We start from the raw sequence: 13,190 nt of genomic DNA on the forward strand, positions 1-13,190 counted from the left end.
CCTGACAAAGCCAGAGGTTTGAGTATTTGGGCCAGAAATATATCTTTTGACATCTACCCTAAAAAATCTTACCTTATTTGATGAAATTATCAGCTTTTTTTTAGAAATCAGAATTCAAATATATTTTTCGGAAAAGTTTTAGCTTATAAAGTCTGAATTATATGAAGCATTGACATTTCCTGGGTGTTGAAATTTTCAGTTTTGCTCAGCTATTGCCAAGGTAATTTCTTCTTTGATACCATGTGGTAAAATGCTTTTGGGTATCGTATTTTGAAGCTACTAGGAGTACCATTGAAAATGGTAAGAAGTCAATTCCCAATTCTGATCTCTGGAAGATTTTAAGTAAGCATGGTAAAAAAGAAAAAAAAAGTCCATTGTCATACGAAGACACTTCCTCTTCACTCATGGTTAAATTACTCATGGTGCGTGTGTCTGGGTTTGGTGGTGAAGGTGGGCGACAGCCGTGCAGTTGAAGATCCTGTCATGTAACAAATACACTGGAAAGGGACAGACAAAGATTTTCCTAAATGTTAAGTTTGCCATGGGCAAAATAGTCTTGACTTGGGGAATTTTACTTAATTTAATTTATTGCTAATTAACATAAACTTTTAATTACTGATTCACATATTGAGAAAAAAGACAATTAAATGAACACTTAGGGAAACACCTTTCCTCCCCCTTCCCCAGGCTTGGCTTCAGTCCGACTCTTCTGCTCCTCCTTCCTGCTCTCAGCCTCCCCCGTCACCACGCATGCTACCACAGTCTCCCAGTCCCCTCAGTGAGGTGACAGGTGGCACAGCAGGTTGGGGTCACCGGCCTAATGGCTTTCTGCCGCTCCTTACTTGTTTTCCTCTGCACCAATGTGGGTCACCCATGGCTGCAGTCCCTCAGGGGTGTCCCTACTCGGGTATGGGGCACCCACGGGCCTCAGGGGTGTCCCTGGCCTGGTGTGGGGCACACACGGGTGCAGTCCCTCAGGGGTGTACCCCCCCTGGTGTGGGGCGACCTCAGTCCCGTGGGGGTGTCCCTCCTCTGTCAGGGAGCACCTCCTTCCGAGAGCGTGTCTCCAGCCATGTCCCCAGCCATGCTGCTTTCCACATGTCCCCTCCATTTTGTTTCCTTTTCTTTCTCAAAACACGTCTGCTCCTCAGGTGTCTCCTGCCCCAGTGGCTACTTTCTTTAACCACGTCCGAGCAGAGGTGCCGCAGGCTCCCCTGATGGGCTGCAGTTTTGAGGTGCTCACAGTGGTGTCGGAGTCAGCAGGACCTTGCGGTGACCAGCCCTGGACCTCCTCCACACAGGGCCCCTGCAGCCCCTGGCTACCACCACAGGTACCCCCCTGGTGTACCTCCTGGCACACCCTGCCATTTAGGCCCTGTAGAAATTTAGGAACATTTCCTAACTTACCAGTTCTTGGCGTTACACCTTAAATATATTTTTTGTAAATACAGGGCTTCTTATAAATCTGTTTTGAGAGCATCTGAATATCAAGTCATATAGATGGGCGTGTTATTTGGAATTGGATTCTGCTGAATGAAAATGCTTTCGTGCAGTGGCACTTTGTATTGTAACGACAGGCCAAGACACCTCATGACCCGGTGAGCGCTAATGAAGCTTGACATGATTAAATGTCCCTGAAAAATCTGAAGACAATTTGTTATAAAAGAAAATCCGAAGAGGTTTTGTTACAGGAATTCAAGTTGCTATTTCCTGGTTGCGATCTTTCCTTCTATCGATAATACGGTGAATAACTTGAGCTGAGAGCAGTGTAGGTGAGCATACCCTGAAATCTGAGTCTTGGAGAAGACATTCAGATTTGGTACATTTGGTAGAGAGCTGACTCTGATACCTCTTGTGTTTTGCTACTGCATGGAATTTTGCTTTACCAGATTTTCGATGCTTTTCTGCGAAAGTTACAGGTGAAGTTTTGAGGAGAAAAAGAGACATCAAATATCTTTTCTGGTTCTGGGACTGAAAAGCTGCTACAGCTAATTTGTCCCTCTAAACATTCAGTACTGCTATTTGAAAACATGAGGAGAGAAGTAGGATGGCAGTGTCCAATAAAAGCATGAGTTTAGTGGAAGATGTCAGAATACAGGACTGGCAGAGGCAGGGGTGAATATTATAATGTTTTCATCCTGCAACTTTGTTACACTGATTTTTAAATACAGTTCTAATGAAAATAGTATCCCTGCTTATAGTTGAACTGCAGTCAGCTCCCTTTGTGCAAAACACCAATTGATATGAATGAGTTATGCCAGCAAGAAATAAAGATAGAATATGTTATTTGAAAGCCATGCTTGTCAGATAAAAGGGGGAATAAATTATTATGTACCTTTGAAAAAAAATACATTAAAAATACAAACAGTGAAGAGAAAAGCATTGGGTGAAGAAATACAGTTAAAAGAGCACATCTGTTTCAAATTCTTATTTGGGGCAAAAAATCCCCACATATGTTTTTATTTTAAATTTGCATGTGTGTTGTTATCCTTGTGTTAACTATTAGGCAAATAAAAGTACTGAGAACCCATTTTTCAGTGAAGTTTTGTTACTATTAGGCAAATAAAAGTCTTGAGAATCCATTTTTCAGTGAAGTTTGGTTAGGAATATTTGTACACATTGTGAGAGAGATAATTTGAAAGCTAATTGAAGCTATGTGAGGAACCAATTCCCTGCAGGTCCCTAAATTTAAAATACCTGTCTTTTGTGTACTAGTGTTGACCAAAGGCACTTATTTATTTTGGAAATGAAATAATTTTACCCTTCAGTTTGCATTTTTGACATGCCTTGCTAGAGTACAGCATAACACAGAACCATGTCACAGCTACAGCTGTAGCAAGAACTGAACTGTAGAAGAAAACACATTTGGTTTTGGTTAATGAGGTACATGTATGCAGCCGTGATTGGTTTAGATAGTGATTTTAGATACACTCTTGTAAAGTTAATAAGTTTTCTACTGAATAGATAGGGGGATCTCACGCTAATAAACGTAGCCATTTGAGCATAAGTAGGAGTGAAAGTACAGTGCCATTGAAATCTGTGGTAAAAACTCTATCAGTTTCGTTCAGTGGAACTTGTATTTTACCTCACAGCCATTGTATGGGTCTCCCAGTCTCAGTCTGCACTTTTATAAAGATTTGTGGTGAAAAAGTATTCACTTTGTGTTGCAAGGTCCCTGACATTAGAAAAACTACTTGTGTGAGGGTCTAGAACCATCCTGTTGTGCTTTTGTCATCCAATTGGAGTGCCTAAATGAGGAGCCTTGACCCTTGTCAAGGTCAGCCAAGAGAGATGGGGCAATTTATCCCACCTGGGATCTGATTCATCCTCTGGAGGTGACTCGGGAGGGAGCTGCCTCGTACCATGCACAGGTGGGAGAAGCCAGGCTGTGGAGCTGCCCATTACTTCTGCACTTCCTTGGAGAGCACAAGATCCTCAGGTGCTCAAGGGGGTGTTGAACTGCTCTATTGCAGGTACTCTGAGGAACAGTCACTGGAATATCACAAAACAGAAGTCAAGGAGGGACTTTTGAAATTACCCCCCAAGCAGCTGGGCAGCATGAGCTCACCTCCTGACGTTAACTAGGAGAGCACACAGGTAAGAAGGAATTTTTACTCTGTGTTTTGCAGGAGCTAGAAACGCATTGGGAGCTGGGCTTAGAATGAAAATGACTTTATAGGCTCATTATGCTCTTCTTTGCTGCAGAAAAGTTAGTGATTCAATATTGTTGCCTCTGCCACTTTATTACTCCAAGAAATAGTCATAAAAAGTAGCAATAGAGTCATTAGAGAACTCTATTAAAACCATCACTGTGCCTCTAACTGCTGCAGGAACAGAAAAAGGCTTCTGGACCAAAGTTTTCTATCCAAGATTTTTGCCCTCTGTAGAGACGAAGGAGGCTAAAAAAGAAATCCGTGTCTGTAGTTCTTGCCAAATAGGCATGGCTTCAGTGTTTGGAGAGTCCCTCTCGGGAGATCAGGAATGGTTTGATGTAGAAAGATTTATGGGCACTTAAAACTTATAATGAAACTGTTATCTTTGCTCTCTCTCCTCTTTCTAAATCATATAAAGTCAGGTGGTATGTACTCACAGTAGTATTAATAACTGTCAAGTTAGATATAAGGAAAAAATATTCCTGGGTAAAAATTAGAGCTGAGGATGAAAACTGTCAGTGGAGAAGTGATTTTTGTGTTGTCTCCTAGTAAGTAAGGTGCTGCTCTTGCTAATCATTCTCTATAAGAAGATCTTGTGCCAAGTCTCGTTAACTTCAGCAGGAGCTTCGTGAGAGCCCGGGGATCCTGCCTTTCAGAGCAATTTACGTGACTGAGGCTGAGATTGAGAAAGAGCATTGTGTGTTGGAGGGTGAAATGGGGAGCTGCTGGCAGAGGGAACTAAGCAGGGAAGGAGTGAAGGGGGAAATAGAAAGGTAGTAATGCCATTACAATCAGAAGAGGTTTTTTGGGTTAACATCCAGCTGAAATACATTCTCTGTTCTATTTAAAAAATACAGCTTTAGTAATCCTGGATTGCCAGGGATCAATCCTGCCTCCACTGAGGGCACTGAAGTTTGTTGGTTGGTTTTACAAGCCTGGGGTTTCAGCCCCTGTCAGATCATTCACATACGTGTATTTCTGACTTGCACAAGGTTGCATTGCAGGGTTAGTTTATACCCTCCCTTATTTTCATGCTAAAATGGAAATGTTTTGAAACCCAGCTCCAGAAGAAGTGAAATTCTGAAAGAAAACAGAGAAGTTCCTGTTAAATACTCTGGAGCTCGTGTAGGATTATAAAAATTCTCCAAAGCTGGCTTGATAAATGTGGGAGATTGAGGATACATCACTCTATCTGTTTTTAGATTTTCCCCCACCCTTAGCCATCAAAAATTGCTGCTGTGGTAATCATTGCAACTGATGCTCTTAGAAGTGGAAACTCAGTTTGTCAGACCGAGGTATCCAGAGAGAGAAGGTGAGTATATACATTGAAACCCACAGTTTCCCTTTTCTCCATGTGTTTTCTTGTTAAGGAAAAGTTTTTCATGTTTTCTTTTTCTCCTACCTTGTTTAAGATCCTTAATTAAAAAGTTGGTTTGCTTACTGTTGGATCTGGCCTGCTAACCTCATCCCCAGCCCAGTCCTACGTTCTGTTTCACGGAGGCCAGCACCGTCCGTGCCAGCGAAGGTTTCACGAGTCGCTGAGATAGGTGTTGCTGAAAAACCTGTCTTTAGGGTAAGTTTCTTCTTTCCTCTCACCCCCTTTAATAAGAGTTTTGCTGATGTGGTGAAGTCTGAGTGCTTGTCATTAATAATAATTAAAAAATAGTGTCTACAAGTTTGAAAAGGCTGATTGAAAACAGGAGTATACGTGATTTTTGTGCATTCAGAGTTAATACATAATCTATTTGTGCTGTACTACAGTATAATATAAATTTGTTTTAAATAACTTCTTGTTACTTTCAGAGATTCGCTGTTTAAACTATCTTTTTTTTTTCCCCCAGTGGCTAAACACTTTTAACCTCCCTTTCCTAAACCTTATTCTGTGCTCCATAAGTGTGAGATCTCATTTTGAACACTTATTGTTAATTTTTATGATTGGTGTAAAAGAGAAGCATGGAATCCGGGTAAGTTGGATTGAATCCATGGGAAAATGCCCCTAAAAATTAATTTATGATGAATGAGTTTGATGCTGAAAAGGCTGACTTAATTTGTTTCATTACGTTTGGAGAATGAAGCTGAAGGCTTGACAGCACCAAACTGAGGTGGGCACAGCAAAGCCCAGTTCTTGGCAATCTTCACTCACAGCTTTGACCATGCATCTCTTTAATGATAGGTAATATGCTGCTCTTTGGCAGCTCCCAAACAAAATCCTGAATTAATTTTACACCCAGGGGAGAGTACAAATCATCAGTATGACGCTGTTGATGGTGTTTATTTTTCAGAAACTTCAGTAGTGCAAAGAAATTGTTCTGAAACATAGGTGGTTTGGTGGTGAATGGAGGAACAGGAGAAATGGGGTAGCCAGAGTAGGAAAAGAGGATATTTCTCACCACTGTGTCCAAGGAAGAATGGAGACTGAGGGCTGAAGACTGGGTACTGCTTAACCTGTGGAAAGTGCGTGTCCTTAGCAGGGATTTGTCCTTCCACGTACACCATAATTGTTTAGTGCTTAGTGTGCGAAGGTCTGCTGGTAACATAAGGATGTCAGCAAATTAATTTCTGTTTGGGATCTGAATCATCTTTAAGCTTCTAAGATGTCATAATTTCTCTTTTTATGCCTTCATTGAATCAGATCAAGTACAAAATACAATTTTTTTTAACTTTAATGTCAGAATAGCTCTCAAATATGTAATTGTGAGAACTTCTTTTATGAGCAGAAGCCTTAAGTGCTGCCCCTTCTTATTTGACTAATGAAGGGAATGACTAATGAAGTGAGAGCGCGAGAGATCACACATAATTTCATTCTATTTGAATTTGAAAATGTTGAGCTACAAAAGTGCTAAGAATTTCCATTTGTGGAAGAAAGAGGAAGATGACTATTAGAACAGAGCTCCTACTTCAAACTTACTGCAGTGATTTTCTTTAGCATTGCTTCTTTTGTTGTAGGAAAATGTAGAGCTTCTGAAAATATTTTTCCATTTTAAACAAAGGGAGCTGTGTTTCTGGGTTAGCATATGCTAGTGCCGTCTGTGTCTTCATATGTGATCTTGACACTCTGGATCTATCACAAGAAAAAATGAGGGTTTGGCATCTAATTAATAATGATGGGAATCTACCTTTGTCATCAAACCTCAGTTTTGGGAAAAAGGAATTTTCTTTAAAAATAACGTGTTTAAGCCAATTTATAGATTCAGCCAAATTTCAGAAATAAAGGCATGCATAACTTCTAGCACCTTGTGGTATATCAGGCAGCAGTGCTGTAAACTGCTATTACCCATGCAAATGGTGTTTCCATATGCAAACATGGAGAAGTCTACGGCCACTTAGGTGTTTACAAGCACGCAATGTGTGCATGTTTATGACTATGCAACCGTACATGGACTTTGGCCGCGGAAATGTTGTCAGTAAAGTGCAAAACCATAGATGTATACATAAGCACATTCCCTGCTTATTAGCAACCTGCTATAAACCCCTGTTGACATAGCTATTGGTTGTGCGTAATCATCGTGTGCATTTTTAACTATCACATTAAGATTCCCAGTTTCTTGTAAAATCAGTCACTACGGTATTTTCTTTTTTTATTAATACCTGTGTGTATGAGGTGTCTGACAGAGTTATTATCCACTTTGGTGATGAAAAACTCCTGCTGAGGTCCGGGAGAACAGGATTGCAAAGACCAGCACGATGTCTGTCTTATAAAGCGCTCATTCTTCTGACTGACCATCTGTGTGTGAAAAAGGACTGCTATTACGCAGCAGTAGTTTTGTTGAGTTTGGCCTTGATTTCTTTTTTCCAGATTCTGCCTAGCAAAGAGGGAGGGAGAGAAGGGAAAAAGTGAATTTCATTGGGGAATGGAGGAGGTGGGGGTGGAGGAAAGGAGGGCTGAAAGCTTAAAAAATGAGTGACTGGTAGAAGAGTACAGTAAAGTCAGTGAATAATTTTACTGTCCTGGTCTAGCAGCTTGGGAATGTGCCATGTTAAACAATAACATCTTCCAAGTGAGAAAGGCAGAGAGGGAGAGGAAAGTTAGGGCGAAGCATGGGGAGGGGACTAGAGGCAAGAGAGGGATTGGATCCTTGAGTACAGTCATTGCCAGTCCTTGGATCAGCTACTTCTTATTTTTCTTATTTTTTTTCATTAAATATTTGACACTGAGTCAATGCCCAGGATATAAAAATCTGTACTAGTCTGTTACCATTGCTTGACAAATAACATTACAGGTAGGCTGCTGGCTTCGGGTTTTACCCATACAAATTAAATCGTTATTGCTTCTTTGGAGCCTTATGGACCTCACTTCTCTAAAATCATCTTATGGCACTGAAGGAGATCTAGAGGCAGGGTTCCAGGAAAGATGTAGGGCTGCCATGCAACTTGGCCTGGGTCTCTTTTCATTTTCTTTCCATCCGCCTACTGAAAATGTTATCCAGGGGCTTTTGAAGGCTTCATGGATTTATCCATGTTTTCCAAATGTCTAGTAGGCTTATCAATTGAGACACCTCCTGCCAGTTTGCTCTTAGCCAGGACTACAGCACATGTCTGGGATTTCGGCACGGAGAGCATCTTGGTCAGCATGCTGAGCTGCTGGGAAAAATTAAGGTAACTGTGCATGCACTGCACAGTTACTGGGTGCCTTGGCAGAAGTATGCTGCTTTGGGAAGCTTTGGGTAAACCCTACAGAGCGTTTCCTGCTCTGTTCCAGGCTGTTTTCTATGCCCGGTTAGCAACAGCGACGTGCTGCAGGAGTGTTGGTTTCATGCGTGCCATGCAGGATAGAGGAGGCTTTCAGGTCACGGTGGCCCGAACAAAGGGGCTGTCAGTTTGCTGCTGGAGAAGACTTCTTGTCCTGACAGAGATGGTATACAAGGCTTGGGCAGTGGCCACCCGCAGCCTGGGTTTGGGCTCACATGAATACAATTTTTGTGGTATCTTGCAGACATCTGGTTTGGAGGAAACTGATGCTGTGACTGAATGTGGCCCTTAGTTTAGTTAAAAGTTAAACTCCAACAGGTCCGATGCACCATCTGGTGAGAAGATGTACTGTGTGTGCCTGGCTATACATGTGTGGTGTGTCCCTCCCCTTCCCCCAGCGTCAACGCACTGGGGACAGTGACACCGAGCTCCTGCTGGAGCCACAGTGAATTTCATGCTTAAGCCTGCCTTTCATCAGCGGCTGAACAGACCCCATGAGACACGTTTCTCTGGAAAGGTGCAGCAAACATGATTTTCAGCTGCCAGATTTACTGGTCGGTTTTTTCTGGAGGGTGTGAAATTGTAGCAGGCTCTGGCTTTGCTGTGCAGGAGGAGGGACAGGACTAAAAACTGGAGAACATTGCTGGGATATTGGATAATTTCAGGCATTTGAGCCAACGGTGATAGGAGGCAAGCCCTGGATCAACACTGAACTGGTCTGACACCACCCCCCCCACCCCCCCACCCCCAACCAAAAATCCAACCAAGAAAAACAAAAAAAGATATAGGAAGCTCAGCTTCCTATATCAGGTCTTTTCTTAAAGAGCTAATATGTATCATAGCATTGACGGAGACCCAGCAAGGAGGTAAGAAAGAGAAACGTGTTGCTTTACTAACTCATAACCCATGTCAGTTAAGAGGTATTTCATGCTTTTATGAGGATGGATGTGGCAAGCCTCCAAGAAATGGGTGAAAATCTTGTAGAAAACACTTCCCCAATTAGCTAGAACATCACAATGATGTAATAGAAGGAATGGCAATCATAGGAGGGGGAAGTTACTGACAAAAATCTGTTCCATGTTATTCAAATTATTCCTGATCTAAAAATAGGGATAAGCAGTAAAAGAACAAGATTTGCTAATGACACAAAACTATTCAGGAAAATCTAAACTCAAATCAACCCCGGGGAATTGCAGATGCTATTAGGAAGCTGGATGACTGAATCTCTTTTCTCAGGTTGTTTTCTGATCTTAATAAATGAAGAGTGAAGAAACTAGCGTAAATTATATATATGCCATGACTAGTAGGAAATAGCTATTCCCATCTGGGCGGAAGCACCTCAGGTGTCATTATGGGTAGCTCTGACAATGTCACCTCAAAATGGTGGCAGAGTCAGCTAGAATGCTAGGAGCTGGTAGGAAGGGAATAGAAATCAAAGTATAGAGTGTCATACCACAGAGCATTCACACCTGGTCTTCTATGTGAAACTCTGGAAACATTGTAATTTAAAAATCCTAAGGATTTTAAGAAAAAACAGAGAGATGGATCATAAGGATGCTATGGAATGACTTCTACGTGACAAAGAGCTTGATGGATTTCCTAGGCTGGAAAAGAGTGACTATTGGGGAAAGATGATCATTATCTTTAAAAGCAGTGAGGGTGAATGAAGAAGGATAGAGAAGGTGAATAAGGAGCTATTTCTCTAGTCATTGTTTCTCACTAAACAAGAACTGTGAACACTCGCTCAAATTCTCAGATAGCCGATTTTAAACAAGCAAAAGCAAGTGCAATGAAGTCGTGGACCTCATTGCCACAGGATGTTGTCCTGGACAAAAACATAAGCAGGTTCAGAAAAGCATTAGGCAAATTAGAGGAGGATGCGTTCACGAGTACCTATTAAACATGGTGGCGCAGGTGCAAACTCTCAATTCAGGAAGTCTCTAAGCTGGTACCTTGCTGGTAGCTGGATGGATACAGCAGGGAAAGAATTACTCTGTATATACCCCTCTTCTTATAGCTGTTATTAGGCTGGACTACATAGACCTTTGATTGGCTCAGTATGGCAGTGTCAGATTATGAAATATATTTTTTCCCCACTTGGTAGCATTAGAAGTGACTTCTTGTCACTGGTACAAATGGCACAACACATCACTGAGTGAAGGGGGAGGGTGTTTCGGGAGGGTGTTTCGTGATGAGGTGGGCTCTGCACAGCATGCCAGGAGAACTGCGCTCGTGGCAAGGGTGCCCACATTCCTGTCTGGCTTTACAAGTGGAGGGGATGATGGAAAGTACTACAAGGCAACGTGCTCTTCATTTAATACAGATCATCTGTCTTAGTCCCAAAGGTGATTGAAAACACATTTTTACAACAGAGAAAATGAATGGCCACGGTTAATTTGGTAGATGGGAATCTGCTCTGGGAAAGTGAACAACGGCTGATCAGAGGGTCATGTTCTTGCTGATAGTGCGGCTGCTGATGTTTTTTCCATATCAGTGTCAAAGAGGGAAACCAGCAGCTCCTATGCCAACGAGAGGGCTATCTGTTATGAATGTCAGCACTTTGTAAACTACTTCACTATACTCCCTGTCTCTTCTCTTTACCCTCTAGCCCCTGCTTTAATAAATATTTTAGATGGGGAGATATTCTCTGCAAGACCTAAATGTGCTGTGTAGATGTACTGTAAATGTGTAGAAGAACAGAGCCTCCTTTTACCACCTGCTCTGGGTTCCACTCGCAAAAATCTGATGGTAAAAATGAGTAGGATAGACTGAGAGAAGTCAGGTGAAAAAATAAATATGCTCTGATTCAGACATAAAAGCTGATACTAAAAAAAAGATCATCAAAACACTTGATAAGAAATCTATGTGAGTAGAATCTGACTTTTAGTGTAACTTAAACGAGTTGTGCTCAGGTTCTGCCATATTTAATTCATGTTAAGTGTTTTTTTCCCTTTTTTTTTTTTCACTTCTGATTTTTGTCCAAAAGTGGAAGTGCAGGAAATCCCTCAAGAAAGGCAGTTCTGGAGATTTCCAGCTCATTTTGGGGCTCTAGAGGTTCAGATAATTTGGGTAAACCTGTGAACTTTTGGATGTTTATCTGAACTGAATCTGAACTCTAAATCTTCTAGGGTTCACCCAGCTAAGTCAAAGGGAGGAAGGCCTATAATGATAATTTTAATGTTCTTTTCTCATTCAGCCATGGGTATGACCCTCCCCAGCCTCCTGAGATTTTCTATGTGCTGCATTAAACAAAGAGAAAGCTAAATAGTGTGTATCACATATGCACAATTAAACATTGTACGCACCATTACAGTTTCAGCTGCTATACATCCTAGTTGCTAGTTGCTGTCTTTGTAGGAGAATTTAGCTGGAAAACAGATGACTGTTTCCAACCTGGCATTGTCTCTAATGATATCTTTCATGTCAGATGAAGATAACTTACAAAAAAACACTAGGAAAAAAAATTACTGAGCTATAGTAAGCAAAGCAATAAAAAGAAAAGAAAGGTCATTAAATAAACACATACATGAATATGTAGTGTTCATTCTGTCAAGTTTTTAGAAGTGAATATAGTAACTTTTTCCTTGTCTGACCTTATAATCACAGCATCTGAGTTCTTGATGTTTATCTATGGAGACCTCTGGGAAATGGGAGCAGTTTATAATCTCTATTCTATAGAAAATAATTTTCTATAGTACCAAAGATAACATCATATCCTTCCTGATGTCAAAGGCAAGGCACTAGCTGATTTTTCTTGCTGCAAGATTTTACTAGTAGAAGTTAATGTAAGAAATCCACAGCAGAGTGAGTAATGGAGTCAAGATTTCCATCTGCTTTGTCAAACTATCCACACATATCCCATCATCCACCACAGTTATCACTGGGTCAAATTTGTACTCTTGTATTACATGTAAGGAAGCCATGATATGTTTCCTGAGGGTTCTCCAGCTTGAAAACACCCAGAACTGCTACCCTGGCCTAGCTCTCATATCTTCTGTCCTTTTGAGGCTGTATTAGGGATGACAGTGCTCTTACACACATTAACAAACAGGTGTGGTGAAAACAAAGGGCCTGTATTCCGGTGTCCTTCCAGATGCAAGAAAATTAATTGCTAGAAAACTACATAACTAAGTTTACTTTGGTGAACCTGCAGATTAGTGGTTTGGTAGCAAGTCTGAAGAGGCAGTGCGCTTCATTGCTGAGGTTTGGAAACATGGTGCCCTCTATTCCTGTTATCTGCCTTCGGGCACCTACGTGAGTACCAGCGTTAGGAGCCCTCAGTGCTTCCTCCAGTCTGTGGAGAGAGGGCTAGTGACCGCGCTGTAAGATCTGGCTCACTTTCTGGTGGTGCTTGGAGTTACAAGGGATAAATCTAAAGCTTACTTCCCAGATGCCTTCCCAAGTCATGGCAAGGCATTCTGATGTTTATGAAATCACTGTGACTGTGTTACCACAGCAGCAATCATTTATGCCTTTGGAGCTGCCTGCCACTGCAGGGGAAATTCGGAAGAGCTCATTATGTTTTCAAAGGAATTTGGAAACCATCAGCGCTCGGTTTGAGCTCCTGGGTTTTCCGCAGAGCTCGGCGTTCAGCAGGGATATGCTGCTCTCATCAGCTTCTCTCTGTGGGAGCAGCTGCATGTTGAGACCTTAAAGTTTTGAAAACTTTAAGGACTGCTGTTAGGTCCTTCAGTCACACGAAATGTCTGTTGCAAAGTTCAGACTGGGCTTGTTCACAGATTTTTGACAGGGTCTCAAACAAGTTGCAGTTAATTTATACTTTTGAACAGGAACTATGTGGAATTCAGTAATTTTGTGGGATTTCCAGATTTTTGAAATTTGGCTGGC

The 13,190-nt window shown here is 41.6% G+C and overlaps 1 long non-coding RNA gene across 2 annotated transcripts in view; it reads left to right on the forward strand.

Annotated features, from left to right (window-relative positions):
• Window positions 1–3,481: 3,481 nt before the first annotated feature.
• Window positions 3,482–13,190, forward strand: part of LOC127014198 (uncharacterized) — a 34,064-nt gene continuing 24,355 nt past the window's right edge. For both annotated transcript variants that reach the window (XR_007766159.1, XR_007766160.1), the window contains exons 1-3: window positions 3,482–3,597; window positions 4,856–4,965; window positions 5,066–5,226. This is a non-coding gene — a long non-coding RNA (uncharacterized LOC127014198). The remainder of the gene's footprint in view (window positions 3,598–4,855; window positions 4,966–5,065; window positions 5,227–13,190) is intronic.

Source organism: Gymnogyps californianus, chromosome 3 (genome assembly GCF_018139145.2).
Source record: "Gymnogyps californianus isolate 813 chromosome 3, ASM1813914v2, whole genome shotgun sequence".
In the NCBI taxonomy this organism is placed as follows: Eukaryota; Metazoa; Chordata; class Aves; order Accipitriformes; family Cathartidae; genus Gymnogyps; species Gymnogyps californianus.